Source organism: Lissotriton helveticus, chromosome 10, assembly GCF_964261635.1.
Source record: "Lissotriton helveticus chromosome 10, aLisHel1.1, whole genome shotgun sequence".
Classification (NCBI taxonomy): Eukaryota; Metazoa; Chordata; class Amphibia; order Caudata; family Salamandridae; genus Lissotriton; species Lissotriton helveticus.
The window spans coordinates 105,128,678-105,146,996 of record NC_136071.1 but is presented as its reverse complement, the minus strand read 5'-3'; positions in this window follow the sequence as shown (position 1 = coordinate 105,146,996).

Here is an 18,319-nt window from a genome sequence, read left to right as displayed (position 1 = left end):
ATGGGGAGATTTTGCGAGTAGCAAATTGCTACTCGCAAATAAAGAACATGTAGGAATCGCTATTTTATTAGCAATTCCTACATGAATGCCGTTTTGCGGGTCCTCAATAGCGAGTCGCTATGATTCGCTATTAGGGCCACGCAAAACGGCATGTACATGAATCAGGCTGTTAGTGATTTGCCCAGAATCCCAGGATATTGATCCGATGCCAAGACTTGATCCCGATTCTACAGTTCCAAAGTCGAAAGTTCTGACCGTCACGCCACATCCTCAATTTACAAAAAAACAAAAACACTGGGGAACATTTATCAATATTTCACACAGCGCAGTAAATCACCTTGTGATGCTGAGCTGCGCTGCATGAAATGGAAAGGGTAAGAGTGCACAGTATTTAGCATAAAATGGCTGTTTCAGCATTGCAAAAAAGAAAATGATAATAACAGGACGTTATTAACATTTTTTTTTCTATGCATACTCAGAACCTGGTCAGGGCAGGGCTGGGCTCTGTGACGCCAGAGCAGAGTGAGAAGGGGTTTGCACTTCTCTAAGTGCGCATGACGGTTTGGCCGGCCCTGTTGGGATGGCCAAACCGTCATGCTCACTTAGCAACCCTACAACACAGCCCCGTGGAGAACATGCCCAGACTCCCAGGCACTGCTTGAGTGGCCTGTTTGATCATCATGATTGGCTGGAAGAGTACGGGAGCCTGGGTGCTTCCGGTGCTTTACAGCAGATGAAGAGGAAAGAGGAGGGGCTGGTGGCGGGGCGGCAGCGAAGGTAAGTTTATCTTTTTTTTTTCATTTGCTGGTGCCCCTTTTGCTGCTTTAGTGCCAAAGCAGGCAACGTTGAGCAGTGGTGCAAGGGTGCCTGCGTTGTAGACAAGGTTGTTTTTGTGCCGGAAGGAGCACCTTCTTGCAAAAAAACGTAATTTTCTCTTTCATTGTGCACTGCAGAATGCCGCACACGTAGGAAGAGGAAAACGAGGAGAAATAAAGATATTTCTCCCCGTTACGCCTCTCCTGGGCATTTTGACACATTGCACCAAAATCCGTGGGTGGATGCGTGGGAATACCCATGCTCCACCCGTACAACGCCTCCCTGGGGCAGAGTAACGCAATGTATCGATTTGCGCTGCGTTACGTTAATCTAGATTTATTAGGTTATACAGGGCCAGGCAAGGTGGCCTTGCATGGCTGGGTAAATCTAACTTAGTAGTTGTGTCGCCCTTATGCCCCTTTGGATAGAGCGTGGGGGGCTCCAACAGGATGTATGACATTACAACGCATGCTTTCACTCCGCATGCCATTACTACGCAACTTTTACAACGCAAGTCGTTACAACGACTTACGTTGGGGGGCGCTGGATAGTGGAATAGTTTAATTTACTAATCCAACTCCAGTCCCCGTGGATAGTAGGGAAGGTGTCAGATAGTAATTAAACTATTCCCTATCCTAGAGCGCCCTCCAGCGCAAGTCGTTGTAATGACTTGTGTTGTAATAGTTGCGTCGTAATGGTAGTGCGGGGTAAAAGTTGCATTGGGAAGGATGTTTCCCGCTCCAACACATTCACCTATGGATTTTGGTCTATTCCCTGATTTACCATGAGTGGTAAACCTGCCAATGAGTTAAAATGGTATTCCTACTCAGGGGCGGTTTAATGAGGAGAAATGTCTTCATTTCTCCTTTTTCCTCTTACTACTTTCGGCAGCACCCATAAACAGAGGTAAAAGCCTACAAAAATTGCACCTGCACCTGAGGCACCGTTGCACCATGGTGCAAGGGTGCCTGCGTTGGTGCTAGGAAGCACGTATTTCGCAAGGACAGCTAGAGGACAGGAATGTGCCGTATAATGTTAAATATCTTGCATTCCTGCCCTCTTTCTGGCATGCAACGCTCGCAGCAAGGTGTCTTGCTGCATTGTGTGATTTTGATAAATATGCCCTTTAATCTCCCCGTGCCTAAAACATGTGATCCTGACCTTGTGTAATGTAATCTGATGTTTATGTAAAGAGCTCCGGTCCCCATGGGCCATGTTCAGGCTGTACATTAAAACTGCAAACAAATAAAAAACCAGGGCCTCATTTATGAAAAGTGACGCATCGCTGCGAGAAAACAGCGATGCGTCACTTTTTATTGCGCCCTCCTTGCGACCCCAATGATGCGTCATATTTACAATATGACGCATCATTGCGCAAGGACTTACAGATACGTCAGTATTTCTGACGTATCTGTAAGCGCAAAAGTGACGCATTGCTGGAGTGTGTCACAAAAGTGACACAACTCCAGCAATGCGTCCTTTCACATGGGGAAAGCCCCATGTGAAAGGGCTTGCATCAGTCTTACGCCTGCTGTGAGGCAGGCGTAAGATTTTGACGCAACAGCGTCCTGAAAGTGACGCAGTGAAATCTCATAGATTTCACTGCACCACTATTACGAGCCATTTTGCGGGGGAACGCCCCCTCTGCATACAATATACCTGGCGCAGGTATAATGTAGCGCAGGGGTTTACAAAGTGACGCATCTGCTTAGATGCGTCACTTTGTAAATAGTGCGCAACAGGAGGCATGTTTTACGCTGCCGATGCGTCACAAAAGTGACGCACCGGCGGCGTAAAAGTGATGCGCGGCCTCATAAATGAGGCCCCCAGCATGTACAGTGTAAGCTATGTATGTTTACGTCACATGCTGAGCAATGCATTCTTTTTCTCAGGCAGGGCACCAAGTGAGCGGAGAAATCTGACACTTTCTCTCGGAAACGCACCAAAGAAGTGGGAAACAGAAAGTGTAACTTTCTCAAGGTAATACTGTTTGTAAAGCACATTTTTTAATGGTTTTGTGCATCCACTAAAGTGTATTGCAGTGCAAATCGCAGATCTGATTCCCGGTAGGGCTGACTTTACTTTTCATCTTTCTTCTGCAAGTGAGATAAGTGCTCTGTTTCAGGCGATAATGGCCCCTCTCAAATGCTAAACCCACTAATTTTGTTACCTGGATAATGTATTCTTTCTTTTGATTTGAAGCCGGGGGTCATTTATTTTTGTGATTGCTAATGAATTTGGGCCCAGCTCTGCAGATCAGGAAAAATGCATTATGAATTATCTTTTAGGTCATTTTTGATCTTATGAACAATTACTTTAGGCCTCCACTTTAGGCCTCCACAGGCTGGACCTCCACAATGCAGCCTTTAGAAGCCGTTCACAAATGGTCTCTCATGTGTTGGAGCCAGTGGCCGCTCCTCTGGTATGGTGGAGGGCGTCGCACCACTGCTATTTCAAAAGGGCAAAAAAGGAAATGAAAATGATAATAACAGGACATTATTATCATGTTATTTTTCTATGCGTACTCAGAGCCAGGTCGGGGCAGGGCTGGGCTCTGTGATGCCGGAGCAGAGTGAGGAGTGGTTTGCACTTCTCTAAGTGCGCATGGCGGTTTGGGCAGCCCTGTTGGGATGGCCAAACCGTCATGCGCACTTAGCAACTGTGCAACACAGCCCCTTGGAGAACATGCCCAGACTCACAGGCACTGCTTTAGTGGCCTCTTTGATCATCGTGATTGGCTGGAAGAGTACAGGAGCCTGGGTGCTTCCGGCGCTTTACAGCAGATGAAGAGGACAGAAGAGGGGCTGGTGGCGGGGCGGCAGCGCAGGTATGTATGTATGTATTGCAATTTATATAGCGCACGTATCACCCGAAGGCATCAAGGCGCTTGCCTTGGGAACCCGTCCTGGTATTCCCCTGTGAGATAACCCCAGCAGGGTATCCACAAGGTGAAAGCCAGGCATCCCGCCGCGAGGGGCCGTAGTGGAGATTAAGCAAGCTATTGCCCAGAGTCGCAGAGTGTGAACCCGTGAGTCGAGTAGGCACCGGAACGAGAATTATCGAGTCCGTGGAATTTTTGAGCCCATGACCCGCAGAGGCGGGGAATTGAACCCTGGTCCAGGGCCGATCTCAGCTTCCGGGTCTGCCGCTTCTAACCCCTGAGCCACACTTCTCCACTAGGGTAAGTTTATCTTTTTTTTTTCCATTCCCACCCATCCTCCCCCCGCCCGACCACCCCCGTTCCGAGGTAGATGCCACTGGTGGGAGCTGTTACACCTTTTCTTCGTTCAAAATACCATGGACGGTTAACTATAATATGGTTTGCATGCAAGACCTGCTGAACAGGACAGCGACAAGTGGCATTTCAAAGAGTTTATTCACCTAGCTCTGTTCACACTCCAACTGAATGAACCTCATCCCTGAAACATGTTATATTGTTGACAACCACGCGCTTTGCTTGACTTTTCCTACCATTACGACATAAAAGAGGAGCACAGAACATGTTACGATATTCGATTCGTAAAGGAGGGGTGCTCTCGCACAAATCCATATTACTGGGACATTTACCCCAATAATTGTACAGGAGGGGTATTATCCTTGTCGTCTCCCCTGACCATGGCCTTCCAATTTGTTGTGTATCGTGAGAACTGTTTACATTGCAACTTTGCTTTCAAAACACAGAACAACTTCTGCATTGTTAAGTCTGGTTTGAAACCCCTTAAAAATTACATTAACGACAAATCTCTCCCTGAAACTGCAACAATTTAGGACAGCTATTTGCACTGACACTTCATTTCAAGTATTCGTCATCCATCCATCCATTCATTAATTAATTCATATACTCCCTTTACCCTTCTATTTGTCAATTCAATCATCCATGCACTCATCATTTTAACCATCAATTCATTCCTGCTCTCCTTCTTCCTGCACTCATCCATTGGTCAAGCTGTCTATTCAAGCTCTCCATCTATGTCCTATTACTGCACTCAGGTCACGCTCCCATTCATTCTTCCCTGCTCAGAGGCATTCTCTTGTCCTTCCATCACTTTCCACTTACTCATCCATTCCCTCCATTTGCCTTTTTCTGTCTTATTCTTATATCACTCACTGATCCATCCACAGCACATAAACCTGCTGATCCATGGAGAAACATTTGCAATTACAAATAAGTCACTTATTACATTTGCCAATGCTTGACTTTTTTGTATTCTCTTTATTACTTTCAAAATCTTTCATATCATTTAAACTTCTGAAGCTCAGGTGGAAGAACATAGGGCCTGATTATGAGTACGGCAGTCCCTCGACCGCCATACTCGCAATGGAGGTCTGACTGCCGCGTTCTCAACGGTCCACCCACCCAATTAGGCCCATGGCAGTTGGACAGCCACAAAACCGCCACCACCACCAGGATCTAGGATCCCACGGGTGCAGCGGTTGGGAAAGGCGCGATCTGTGGCAGCAATGCTGCTGCCGACACCGCTGTGCAGATCACGATCTTCCTTTTCGCTGACCTTTCATGTCAGGGACCCCACCCAGGGGCATAACACAGGCCCCCGCAGCCCATGCGGTGTGCGGAGCCCCCTGAGGTTCTGTAATTCTCGAGTCTGACTCCATTTTGTTCTGTGCCACCATTTTGTGTTGCCCTCACGTAGGCCTGTAAAGGTAACCTGGCGAACAAAGTGGCCTGGCCTTCTTAGTTCATGTATACATTAACTAGGTTTCTTTTTGACTCTGAAATGAACTGTAAGAAACTGACCTCTTCATCTGAAACTGACCTCGCAAAGCCAATTTCCCTGATCGATCTTTGTCTGAGATTGCCAATCAATGTTCAAGACATTGTTAACTTTTTAGTTTCCTTGCACATGCCTTATCTTGTTCAGCATCTGTTACTGTTTCTTTTTTTATGTTTCTTCATTACATGGCTTATGCATTCAATTATAGGTTTGTTCGGCTTGCGGAGATTGAATTTGGGACATTCCTAATAATTAACTTTTGGGTTGGGTTACTGTAAATTGAGTTTTTGCTATGTGATACTTTGTTTGAAAATGTATCTTATTTGCTAGAATCTTGTGCAGTGGGTGTACATTTATAATGTGAATAGTGGGTATAAAAGGAGACGTCTCGCCTCAGTAAAATGAGCAGTCTCCTGAGAATTTACACCGTGATGTATTTCTAGGATCACTGTTACTAGCTGCAGCTAATAAACTTGGTCTCTGATGCCATCCAGAAGTATTCCGTGTCTTTGAATACCAAGACAGGTGAACTCGAAGATCTTAGGCGTGCCCTGACGCCGCTGGGTTAAACCCCGGTTCTTCAACTGGCGCCCAACGTGGGGCGACTTCAGCGGTACTGGTCCAAGCCCGAAGATTGTGAGGAGCCCCGTGAGGATATTCCGGAGGACGGCCGCCACTTCATTGACCCCTGCATGTTGACGTTGACCGAAGGTTTTTTTCTGCGAGGCTTCCCCTTTCCGACGGCTGCGAAGGACTGCTGCCCTGACTGTCGCCCTGTCTTGGACCCTCTTGTGATGATTTGTAAGGCGAGACGTTAGACGGTCTCCTGGTGGCGTGACAGACATTTTGGTTAAGTATAAGTGGGTCGCTCCCACGACTTTGTTTTGTTTCTTGGTTTTGATTCGGCCATTGCAATAGTCGAAGCCGAGGGGTTCGTATATTTACGAGTGTATCATTTTTTATAACCCCTTGAAGTTTGAAGCAAGACTAGTGAGCTAAAGATGCCTGGTCTTGGCAAAATTAGGAAATGATTTTGTTGTCGTTGTAATAAGGATTCCCGATTGGAGGACTCGTGTCCGATACCTCCGGTTGGAACTCCAACTTATGAGCTCTATTCAAAGCATAGTGTGGGTCCCATTACCTTTAAAGAAGTATGGGTCCGTTATACAAGGAAAGATGGTGTTTTACGATGGCCCCAACATGGTAGTTTTGAATCAGATGTTTTAGATAGCCTAGAAGTTGCGCTATTTACGAAGAAAGCCCGGCCGGTGATGTTTGACTCTTTCCACCTTTAGCGTAAGGAAGCCAAACAGCGAGAAATTAAGCAAGCTAAGAGAGATAGGAAGGAAAGGAATATGTCGGTAATGCAAGCTGCTAGGCAGTTTAAGGAAGATGAAGAAGATCGTGCGATTGAAGTGTCAGATAGACAACATTGTATGGCCATTGACAAATGTTACCCGGCTTTGCCACCTCCCCTTTCAAATGTGACTGAAGACCCTGAAAAGGATCCTTTGATGTCACATTTACTGAGATTACCACCCCCTTATGTGCAGGGTGCTACTGCACCTCCGTTACCTCCAGTTGTTGCACCCCTTGTCGTCGTTCAACCCCCTGTTGTTATTCTGCCACCTGTTGCTTCACAGGTGGTTCTTCTTCCCGCGGCACAGCCCCCTCCAGGGCCGCCAACTTTGCCACCAGCTTTGCCTCAAACTCCTTTGCCTTGCACTCCTTTATCTTCGACTTCTCTTATTTCTGTCCCTACGTCTCTCTTGCCTCAAAACACTTTGTCTCCTGTCCTCATGTCAACTTCTACTCCTTCTGCTCGGCAACGAATGACTGAGACTGTCACTAGTCTTTTGTCTCCTTTCTTTGGGTCACTGAATATGACCCCTGTTTCTGAACATAAGCAGAGACGTAGTCAGCTTCCTGGTCCCGAAGAGCGGGCAGTGTTAGATCTCCTTGCTCGTAGATGGGTTTCGAATGCCTCCAAGTATGGTCCACAAGTGGTTATGGATATCTTCCTACAGTGGGAGTCACCAAAACAAAGGTATGTTTTTGATGTCATGTGTACCTTCCTTCGTCAGGAGTGGGAAGATAATGAGTTGGGTTCAATTCCACTGGAATTGATTAATGTTCTGTCTGAATTTGCTAAAGGAACGATAGTGGGTTCCGATGTTGAGGAAGCGGTAGAGACACTACTCACTTTTAGGTCTAGACTTCCACCTCAGTCATTGTTCGAACCTGACCCTTCTGTTAGGAGAAAAGTGAAGCAGTAGCCTATGAGAGAGGTTCCCCCTGTATGGAGAGAGGCAGTTGTGGCTGATGCCGCTCATGGTATTGCGGCTGCACTGGCTCATTTTCAGCGAGTGTGGGTACATGTCCCTTGGAAGAGAGCTGAGGTCCTGGCTCTTAAGCAAACCTTGCCTGACCCCCGTAAAAATCCTGCTGGTTATTACAAGGAGTTGTCTCAGACAGTTGATGCGTGTGTTATGAATTTAGCTGACATAGATATGTTGATGGGTAATGTAGTTCCTCAACCCTTGTGGGCGAAGATCCGTCACGAGGATCACGCGCCAAAGTTAGGAGATACGTTGGTTAAATATTACTGCTGCAGATGGTCGGCAGGTAGGAGGTGCCAAACCTGAACCCTTAGTTGCAGAACTACCTGGTAGGATTAATAATCTAATGAAAACTATGATGCCTCCTTTGCGGGTGAATTGGGACAAGTTAGCACATGCAAACAAAAGAAAGATGAGAGTGTGTCTGATTTCTTCACTAAGTTTGAGGAAACATTCATTGATCATAGTGGTCAGGACATGACTACAGAAGGTGGTCAGAGGTTGTTTGTAGATAAGTTTGTTTTTAATTTACTTCCTGAACTTTCTAATAAGTTAAAGGACTCTGAGAGTTCATGGGCTGTTTCTTCTTCGGCCCAGATATTGGCTACTGCACAATACTATGAGAATAGAGACAAAGATGAGAAGGATAAAGTAGAGAAGAAGACTAGAGAATTAAAAACAAAAGTTCTTCTGCAGCAGGCTTATCCGCCTCGCCCTAATCAGCGTCAGTTTCAGAAACCCCCACGGTTTCAAAAACTGTTGCAGAAGCCTGAGTCTTTTGCTTCGCGACTCCCGCTAGGCCGTAATCAGTGTGCTTATTGTAAAGAGGAAGGTCACTTCAAGAATAGTTGCCCGATCTTGCTACAGCGTGCAAATGGTAAGTCTGGTCTGAGAGGTCGTGGTGGTTTCCAACAAATACCTAGGGTTAGGGGACGTGGTACGTTTCCCCAGAATGAACGTTCCTTTTCCCCTCAGAATTCTATAAATTATTTTGACCAACAGAATGTTCTGACCGTCCAGTCCGCTCAGTATTACACTGATGATTATTATGTTGGAAGTGAGAGTGCTGGTTTTAATGATAGTTAGGACAGCCATGGACAAAGGGAGGGAGTAGTGTCTGTCCCAGTAGACCAGAGTGGACCTTATGTTGAAGTGATTACATCAGGTGTGGCAGAACCTTTTCTTTTGGATACTAGTGCAGCAAAGAGTTCTATCATGCACTCTAAACTCCCTGGCGCACCCTTGTCTGGCTTGACTAATGTGTTGGTAGGATTTTCTGGCTCCCCAGTTCGTAACCCGGTTTCTTGTCCTTTGCCCCTTTCTATTGGTCCTTGTGAAATGGAGGCTCCTCTTATTCTAACGACTTGCTGTGGCGAGAATTTGTTGGGTTTGGACTTGTTGAAAAGATTGCATGCAACATTACATTGTTCTCCTTTGGGAGTACATCTAACGGTGGGTAAGAAAGTGATTTCCCCGATGTATCTGTCTAAGGATCGCCTTCCACTGGAACTGCGTTCTCTCCCTGATACACTTTGGGCCACAGGTCCTAATGATGTTGGTCTCTTGCAGATTCCACCCTACGTTGCTACCCTTAAGTCGAATGCTAAATTACCTCTCATTCCTCAGTACAAAATTTCCAGTGATGGCGAAAGAGCGATTATCTATGATTTGGTTGAGAAAGGTGTGGAAAAAACGAGAGGTAATGTCCTGTTCTGACTGTCCTTAAGCATACTGACTCTTCTCAGCCACCTTTGTATTGGTTTGTGATCGACCTTCGAGAGGTCAATAAGATTGTTGTGCCACAGTTTCCTGTTGTCCCAGACATTACTGCTTTATTGACTTTTTTTTCTTTTCTTTTTTTTTATTGGGAATATAAGAGCAATTACAATGAATAGAAAACATTATTGAATTAATCCGGATATAAAAGCAGCAGTTCTTAGATGTCAGACTCAACAGAGATATACAGTCAATAGATAATACGGCAATGCATAAATATTCAGACAGCACAATAAAACAGGACCAAATTCATCTTATTTACAATTCATAAAAGTTTGATCTTAAAAGGATACGCATGGAGATAATAACCCATAAAAAGAAAGATTTCATCCAGACGATTACCGCTTCGACAACCTCCCGTCTGTGACAGGGGCCCAGAGCCTTCTTCCAAAATCCCGTGTTTTTAAACCCTTTTGTTCATACAGGCAGGACTCAATATTATGAATTCCAAGCAGCCTGGAGAGCCACATTTGGAAGGATGGAGCCGTAATATCCTTCCATCCTGCCGAAATTAAAAGCCTGAGCACAGCCACGGATATAAAAATCAATGCTTCTTCCTCTTTCCCCAGTTTTAAATTAGAGTCAGTGCCCAAGATCATTAGAGTAGGGGATAGATCGATCTTATGACCTAGCAGCCCCTCCCAGAATTTTTCAATCTCGTTCTTAACTGGGGTTAACAGGTTGCAGTTAAAAAACATATGTAATAGGTCTGCTTGACCATTCCCGCACCTTGGACACGTATCGTCAGCCCTGACCCCCCATGCAAATAGTTTCGCCGGGGTATAGTACAGATTAAATACCGTTTTGTAATGCTGGGCCTTTAAATTTGTTGCTCTAAAAAGCTTTTTATTCAACAATAGGGCCTGGTCAACATCTATATCTGGATTTCCCAATTTTCTAGCCCAGGCTACCTCGGTCTTATCCACATCATCTTGGATCTCTGAAATAAGAATGTTATACAGAATCCTAATTTTTTTACACCCTCTAGTCAGTGCATCCAGTATGGGGCTTATAGCGGGAGGTAGCACTTTTGGTCTCTGAGCCTTCAATGAGCGTACCAGTTGGGTGTAAGCAAACCAATGGTTGTCTGGGATTCCAAAACTATTTTGTAGGGCATCAAATCTTACTATCTCCTCTCCATCCATTAATTGCCCCAACGATTTAAAGCCCAACCCTCCCCATACTTTGAAAGTCCTATCTGTTTCTATTGCTGAGAGGAGGCTTGAGTTATAAATATGTAAATATGGATTGATTTTGGGGATGTTACAGAACGTTCTACAAGCCTTCCAAACTTGCCAGACACCTTTAATAATCTTATACCTCGCCTTCTTGTAAAATCTACGGTCAAGTTCGCATAACATTAACCCCAACGCCTTTCTTCCTAACAATAGCTCAAATATAGAAGGGGGACGCTCAATTTCTGTGGTTAAGTCATTAAGATAAGTCTCTGGCTGAAAAAGCACAGTCATTTGGGTCAGAAGACAGGTCCAATGATACAATTTTAGGTTAGGTAGAGCCAAACCCCCCCTATCTTTCGGGAGGGACAACAAATTAGTGGACCGCCTTACCTTCCCAAATTGCCAAATAAATTTGATAAACATTGATTCTATATTCGTAATTATTTTCTCCTTGAGAAATAAAGGTATGGCCCGAAATAAATATAATACCTTAGGAAACATTGCCATTTTGACAGCATTCACCCTCCCAATCAATGATAGATGTAGCCCGTCCCACCTTCTCAAATCGGATTTAATTGATTTAATAAGTGGTATATAATTTTCTTCCACAATTTTATCTACAGAGGCATTAATTGTCACCCCTAGATATACTGCTGCGTCTACAAATCTAGGATCAGATTTCACAATGTTTTTTGTGCAAATAATGTGGGTCTTCGCTTCATTTAATAGGTACCCCGAGCTAGCACCAAATTTTTTCGTCAGATCTGACAGGACCTTCATTGCCTGCTGGGGATCGGATGAGAATACCGCGATATCATCCGCGTATGCTAAAACTTTATTTTCATATCCATTTAAAACCACTGGTCTTAACCTGGTACATCCTAATATAGCCTGGATTAACGGATCAACATAAGGGGAAAAAAGAATCGGGGAGCACGGGCACCCTTGACGGGTTCCTCTCTTTATTGAAAACAGGTTCGATTTCTCACCCATAATCGTCAGCCTAGCAACTGGATCTTGGTACATCGCCCTTAGTGCTCTAATGGTTTTCTGCCCAAACCCTCTTCCTGCTAAGATATCCCAAAGAAAGCTCCAGACCACCCGATCAAAAGCCTTCTTTGCGTCGAGCAGGATCATGGCCATCTCCCCTCCCGTGGCAGCATGGGCATCAAATAAAGCTATAGCTCTGCTGTTATGATCCGACGTTCCACGTCCGGGGACGAACCCATGCTGCCAAGGGGAAACGAGACCGCCTATGATCCTGCCCAACCTCAAAGCCCAGATCTTAGAATATAGGTTGGTATCAGAGTTAATAAGCGAGATAGGTCTATATGACCCTGGATTCTCACTGGGTTTCCCTTTTTTATGGAAAATAATGATGTTCGTCTCTTTCCATGAGTCCAGGGTCTGCCCAGAACAAACAATCCCATTTAAAAGATCTACAAGAAGAATAATGATTTCCGATTCTATGCTCTTATAAACCTCCAGGGGCATGCCGTCAGGGCCTGCAGCCTTCCCCGAGGCCAACTCATGTAAGGCAGTCTTAATCTCCAATTGGGTAATATCCTTGTCTAGTTCTTCTTGTTGTAAGGTGTCAAGGCGCGGTCCTGAATCTTCAATACTATCCTTCTGTTCTCCGTCCCTAGCCTCCTCATCGTATAGTCTCTGATAAAATTCTCTAAAAACATATAAAATCTCTTTAGCTTCAGTATATTCTTTACCCCTTTCCACTATCTTTGAGATTACATTCTTGGACTTCTCTTGTCTTAAACAGAGAGCAAGAGCTCTACCGGCATGTTCGCCTGTTTCATAACGGTTGGTTTTAGTAGCCTGATAATCCCCTATCGCCTTTTGGGTAACCAATTTCTGTAATTCTGCCTTAGTAGCAGAGAGGGCATTATAACTATTGCTTCCATCCCCACCTGATGCTATAATCTTGACATGCTCTTCTTCAATAATCGTTAATCTCTCCAGCAGTTGCGTTTCCTCCATCCTATCTTCCTTTTTCAGTTTAACTGAAAAACTAACGGTCTCCCCTCTCAAAGCTGCTTTGAAAGATTCCCATACTATATTACGAGAGGCGCAATATCTATTAGCATCAAAAAAGGCTTCCGACCAGTTCTTAATATGGGCTACAAATCTTGCATCTGCCAATAGTCTCCTCTCAAAGGTCCAGGAGGATTTCAATCTTTCACCACCAACCCTTTTATACAGAATTACCAACAGGTTGTGATCCGACAGCACCATCGGTAACCTAGTAATGGTAACTCTATTGATTTCTGAAGAGGAGATAAGCAAATAGTCCAATTTGGAATGCTTCTGGGCTGGATTCGAGAAGTAGGTAAAGCCGGGGTTTTGTGGTTTTTTTGTGCCCCAAACATAGGTTAAAGCCAATGATCCCATAAGTGCCTTGATCGCCCTGAAGACCCTAGGTTTTCGTCCGACATACTTTGCATTATCATCCCAGTTAGCTGAGATATTTAGATCTCCACAAACTATTAGAGGTCCCGGCCAACCGACTAATACAATCTCCAAGAAATCAAAAGTCTCTGGGTCATCCCCGTTAGAACCATAAATTACACACAAAGTTAGGCCAATTTCCAACTCTGAGATAACCCATCTCCCATGGCTATCTGCCTTCACCCTTTTGACACCACCCAGGGATTTCCTAACCAAGATAGCTACCCCCCTGATCATAGTAGATTGTGAGGAGCAGGCGACCAACTCAAAACCGTTTAAGAACAAAAAGTTACTCTTCGCCCAAGGGAGATACGTCTCCTGGAGACAGAGCACATCTATTTTATTAAATTTAACAAAGTGGGCCAGTCTTTGTCTCTTCCTCCAGTCATTTAGGCCACCCACATTTAGAGTACAGATACTACAGTCTATCATCCTGACTTTTGTTTTGACGTCCCTGTGAGCCCTGTCGCTTAGATCTATTAAATTTGATTGTCTGCTCTTTTTGTCCGGATAAATCAACCAAAACAGTAATGCATTTTATATTCCCATTTTCCATTTTCAACCTTCCGCACCCCCCCACCCCCCCTCTCCCACACCCCCCTTCCCTATTACCTGACCCACCTACCTCTACCCCCCACCCCCCACTTTGTGAGGCGCACAGCTCTAGTCTGTGCATGTGATGGACGTGAAATGTTTACGGCGAGGACTGCTAGACCTACCTTACTAGTACCTACAAACCAAAGAAACAAATAAAGAAAAAAAATGACATTCAAAAGTTTTGCACACACAGAACCATTACCAGTGATCTAACGATGCTTCAATTTATACCTAGTGTACCATTTGTGATATAATTAAACTGTCAGTTTATCTGGATCTATTTGCCCAGGCTATCTAGATAATCCTTAGCCTTCACTTCTGAGGAAAAATACAGCGTTTTCCTTTCATTAATTAATTTTAGCTGTGCAGGGTTGATCAAATAGGCTTGAAGTTTCTTATCCTGAAAGGGTTTTATCAGCCCCCTAAGACGCCAGCGTCTTTCCACAGTCGCGTAGCAAAAGTCCGGGCGCCACACCATCTACATTTCTCCTGGGGTCAGGTCTCGCCTAATCCGCAATTGCCTGTCGTAGGACAAAGTTACCCAGAAAAATCAGTACTGCCCTGGGTTTATCCCCATCCCTGGCATTCCTTCTTAGCTTGAAGGGAAATTGGTGCACTCTTTGTAGCTCTTTTGGCCAGTCCCAGCTAGACAGCTCAGGAAAGGCTTGTTGAAAAAGCCTGATGATATAAGCCCTTATGTCCGAACCTTCTGCCCCCTCAGGAATTCCTAGAACTCTCAGGTTATTTCTTCTGAGCCTATTTTCCATCTCCCCCAGCTTCCACTGTATATCTGTCACCTGAGAGCATTAAGCATCGACCTTGGATACAGCTCCTGCCACCTCAGTTTCTGTTGCCATCACACGCTCCTCCAGGTTTGACACTCTATCTCCCGTAGTGGCACAAGCCTTAGATAGTTTCCGCACCACTCCCTGCATTTTCCTCATCGCAGCCTGCGATTTCCGACTATCCTGGCGCGTCTCCTCTCTGTGAGCTAAAATCTCTTGGTGTATCGACTCTAACAGGGACAGTTGTGTTTGCTCCAACAGGGGACTGCCTATTAGAGGCTGGGCGGAAGAGTGGTCCCAACTTAATTCTCTTTGCGCTTGCTCCTGCCCCCAAGCAGCCTTCTTAGTTTTCATGGCGGTGGCTGGCAAATCATTCTCTGGGTCAGTATCTGACTCTTCACACGAACTGCGTTCCTCATCCTCTTCTGACCACTCTCTCCCGCCGTCAGAGACCGAGAAAAAAGCCTCACTAGGTTCACTCTCCTTTTCACCAGTGGCTCCCGCTGCTCCCCCATCAATTACATCTTCAATTTCAACAACAGGGGGTTCTAACGGGACTTCTAATGAGCTAGGTAGTCCCTCTACTCCCACAGATTTAGTCACCCCAGTACTCGAGGTCCCCAAAACCGGAACCAGGTTTTCTCTACTATTAGGCAACACCTCTTTTGCAAAAACAGCTTCAACGGGAGTTCCTTCAAGAGGTACTTGAGTTATAAGGGGTACAGCATTGTTCCCTGATATATTCTGCACATCCAGAGGAGTACTCTCTCCTAAAACCTTCTTCCCCTTCTCCTTACCCGCCTTAACCAGCCTATCCAGAACTGAAGCGGTAGCCAATCGGGTTTTGGGGGCTCCCTGCTGTCTCTTTCTTTGCTGGTCTTGCGAGGAAAGCTCTTCTCCGTGCGCTACATGTGATATCTCCGTCTCCACATCATCTTTAGGTGCTTTCTTTCTGGCATTGCCTGCTTTCGAGATGGGATTTTGTTTAGGGGCCATTTCGTATTGGCGCCACCTCTGTTGCCGATAGTCAGCCCGACCGCAATCCCCAGTGTAATCCAAGCAAGGTTTCCGCTTCCTCTCACAACTCCGCCGGCGCCGCGTCAAGCTCCGCGGCTGTTTCCGATTCTGCAGCTGACTCCGCCCACCTCTCGGCTCGCAGCAGCCAGGAATGACAGCCTCCAGCGCCCGCAACAACGCCCTCAGACGCTGCCTCGTGGACCCGAACCGAGCGAGGGTCATCCACATTACACCACTCCAGCACCAAACAAGCCTCAAAGCAAGGTGTGCGTGAGCCTTATATCATTCTTCGAACTGGTGGGTTGCTCTGCTGTACCGCTATACCGTGGGTTTCATCTATGATAGCGTCCTCGCCGCAACAGCTCTGCACCGGCCACTCAAGCGGCCGCCATCTTGCCGCCCTTACTGCTTTATTGGCTATGATCCCTGCCTCAGCTGCTTGGTTTTCTGTTATTGATCTGAAGTACGCTTTCTTCAGTATTCCGATTGCTGAGGAAAGTAGGGATAGTTTTGGCTTCTCCTTAGGAGGCCGCAGTTTCCGGTTTAAACGCGCTCCTCAAGGTTATTGTGAGAGTTCCTCCATTTATAGTCACTTGCAAACACAACAGTGATGGACAGAATGTGGATCAATGTCACACATTCACCCCAGTCAAAAGATCTGGGCCCAAATCCATCGTTTTTCCACTCCACACCACCCTGGGTTAGACAATGGCGATATGCAAATCAGCGCTGACCCTGTGCCCCATGGGAACAGTCCAGTCCGAACTACAAAACTCAGGGACTCAGGGTCAGCGCTGATTTGCATATCGCCATTGTCTAACCCAGGGTGGTGTGGGGTGGAAAAACGATGGATTTGGGCCCAGATCTTTGGACTGGGGTGAATGTGTGACATTGATCCACATTCTGTCCATCATTGTTGTGTTTGCAATTACCGCTCTAAGTGTACTGGGGATGCTCAGACGTGAGTCCCAGGCACTCCACACCACTGGAATCAAGCTAGCCGGGCTGATGAGAGGTGTTACCTCGAAACCGGGCCGGTCCTCGGATGCTTGTTTCCGTTCTGGGAGGGCCATGCCTTTTGTAGTTCGGACTGGACTGTTCCCATGGGGCACAGGGTCAGCGCTGATTTGCATATCGCCATTGTCTAACCCAGGGTGGTGTGGAGTGGAAAAACGATGGATTTGGGCCCAGATCTTTGGACTGGGGTGAATGTGTGACATTGATCCACATTCTGTCCATCATTGTTGTGTTTGCAATTACCGCTCTAAGTGTACTGGGGATGCTCAGACGTGAGTCCCAGGCACTCCACACCACTGGAATCAAGCTAGCCGGACTGATGAGAGGTGTTACCTCGAAACCGGGCCGGTCCTCGGATGCTTGTTTCCGTTCTGGGAAGGACATGGCTATTGTAGTTCGGACTGGACTGTTCCCATGGGGCACAGGGTCAGCGCTGATTTGCATATCGCCATTGTGTAACCCAGGGTGGTGTGGAGTGGAAAAACGATGGATTTGGGCCCAGATCTTTGGACTGGGGTGAATGTGTGACATTGATCCACATTCTGTCCATCATTGTTGTGTTTGCAATTACCGCTCTAAGTGTACTGGGGATGCTCAGACGTGAGTCCCAGGCCCTCCACACCACTGGAATCAAGCTAGCCGGGCTGATGAGAGGTGTTACCTCGAAACCGGGCCGGTCCTCGGATGCTTGTTTCCGTTCTGGGAAGGACATGGCTTTTGTAGTTCGGACTGGACTGTTCCCATGGGGCACAGGGTCAGCGCTGATTTGCATATCGCCATTGTCTAACCCAGGGTGGTGTGGAGTGGAAAAACGATGGATTTGGGCCCAGATCTTTGGACTGGGGTGAATGTGTGACATTGATCCACATTCTGTCCATCATTGTTGTGTTTGCAATTACCGCTCTAAGTGTACTGGGGATGCTCAGACGTGAGTCCCAGGCACTCCACACCACTGGAATCAAGCTAGCCGGGCTGATGAGAGGTGTTACCTCGAAACCGGGCCGGTCCTCGGATGCTTGTTTCCGTTCTGGGAAGGACATGGCTTTTGTAGTTCGGACTGGACTGTTCCCATGGGGCACAGGGTCAGCGCTGATTTGCATATCGCCATTGTCTAACCCAGGGTGGTGTGGAGTGGAAAAACGATGGATTTGGGCCCAGATCTTTGGACTGGGGTGAATGTGTGACATTGATCCACATTCTGTCCATCATTGTTGTGTTTGCAATTACCGCTCTAAGTGTACTGGGGATGCTCAGACGTGAGTCCCAGGCACTCCACACCACTGGAATCAAGCTAGCCGGGCTGATGAGAGGTGTTACCTCGAAACCGGGCCGGTCCTCGGATGCTTGTTTCCGTTCTGGGAAGGACATGGCTTTTGTAGTTCGGACTGGACTGTTCCCATGGGGCACAGGGTCAGCGCTGATTAGCATATCGCCATTGTCTAACCCAGGGTGGTGTGGAGTGGAAAAACGATGGATTTGGGCCCAGATCTTTGGACTGGGGTGAATGTGTGACATTGATCCACATTCTGTCCATCATTGTTGTGTTTGCAAATACCGCTCTAAGTGTACTGGGGATGCTCAGACGTGAGTCCCAGGCACTC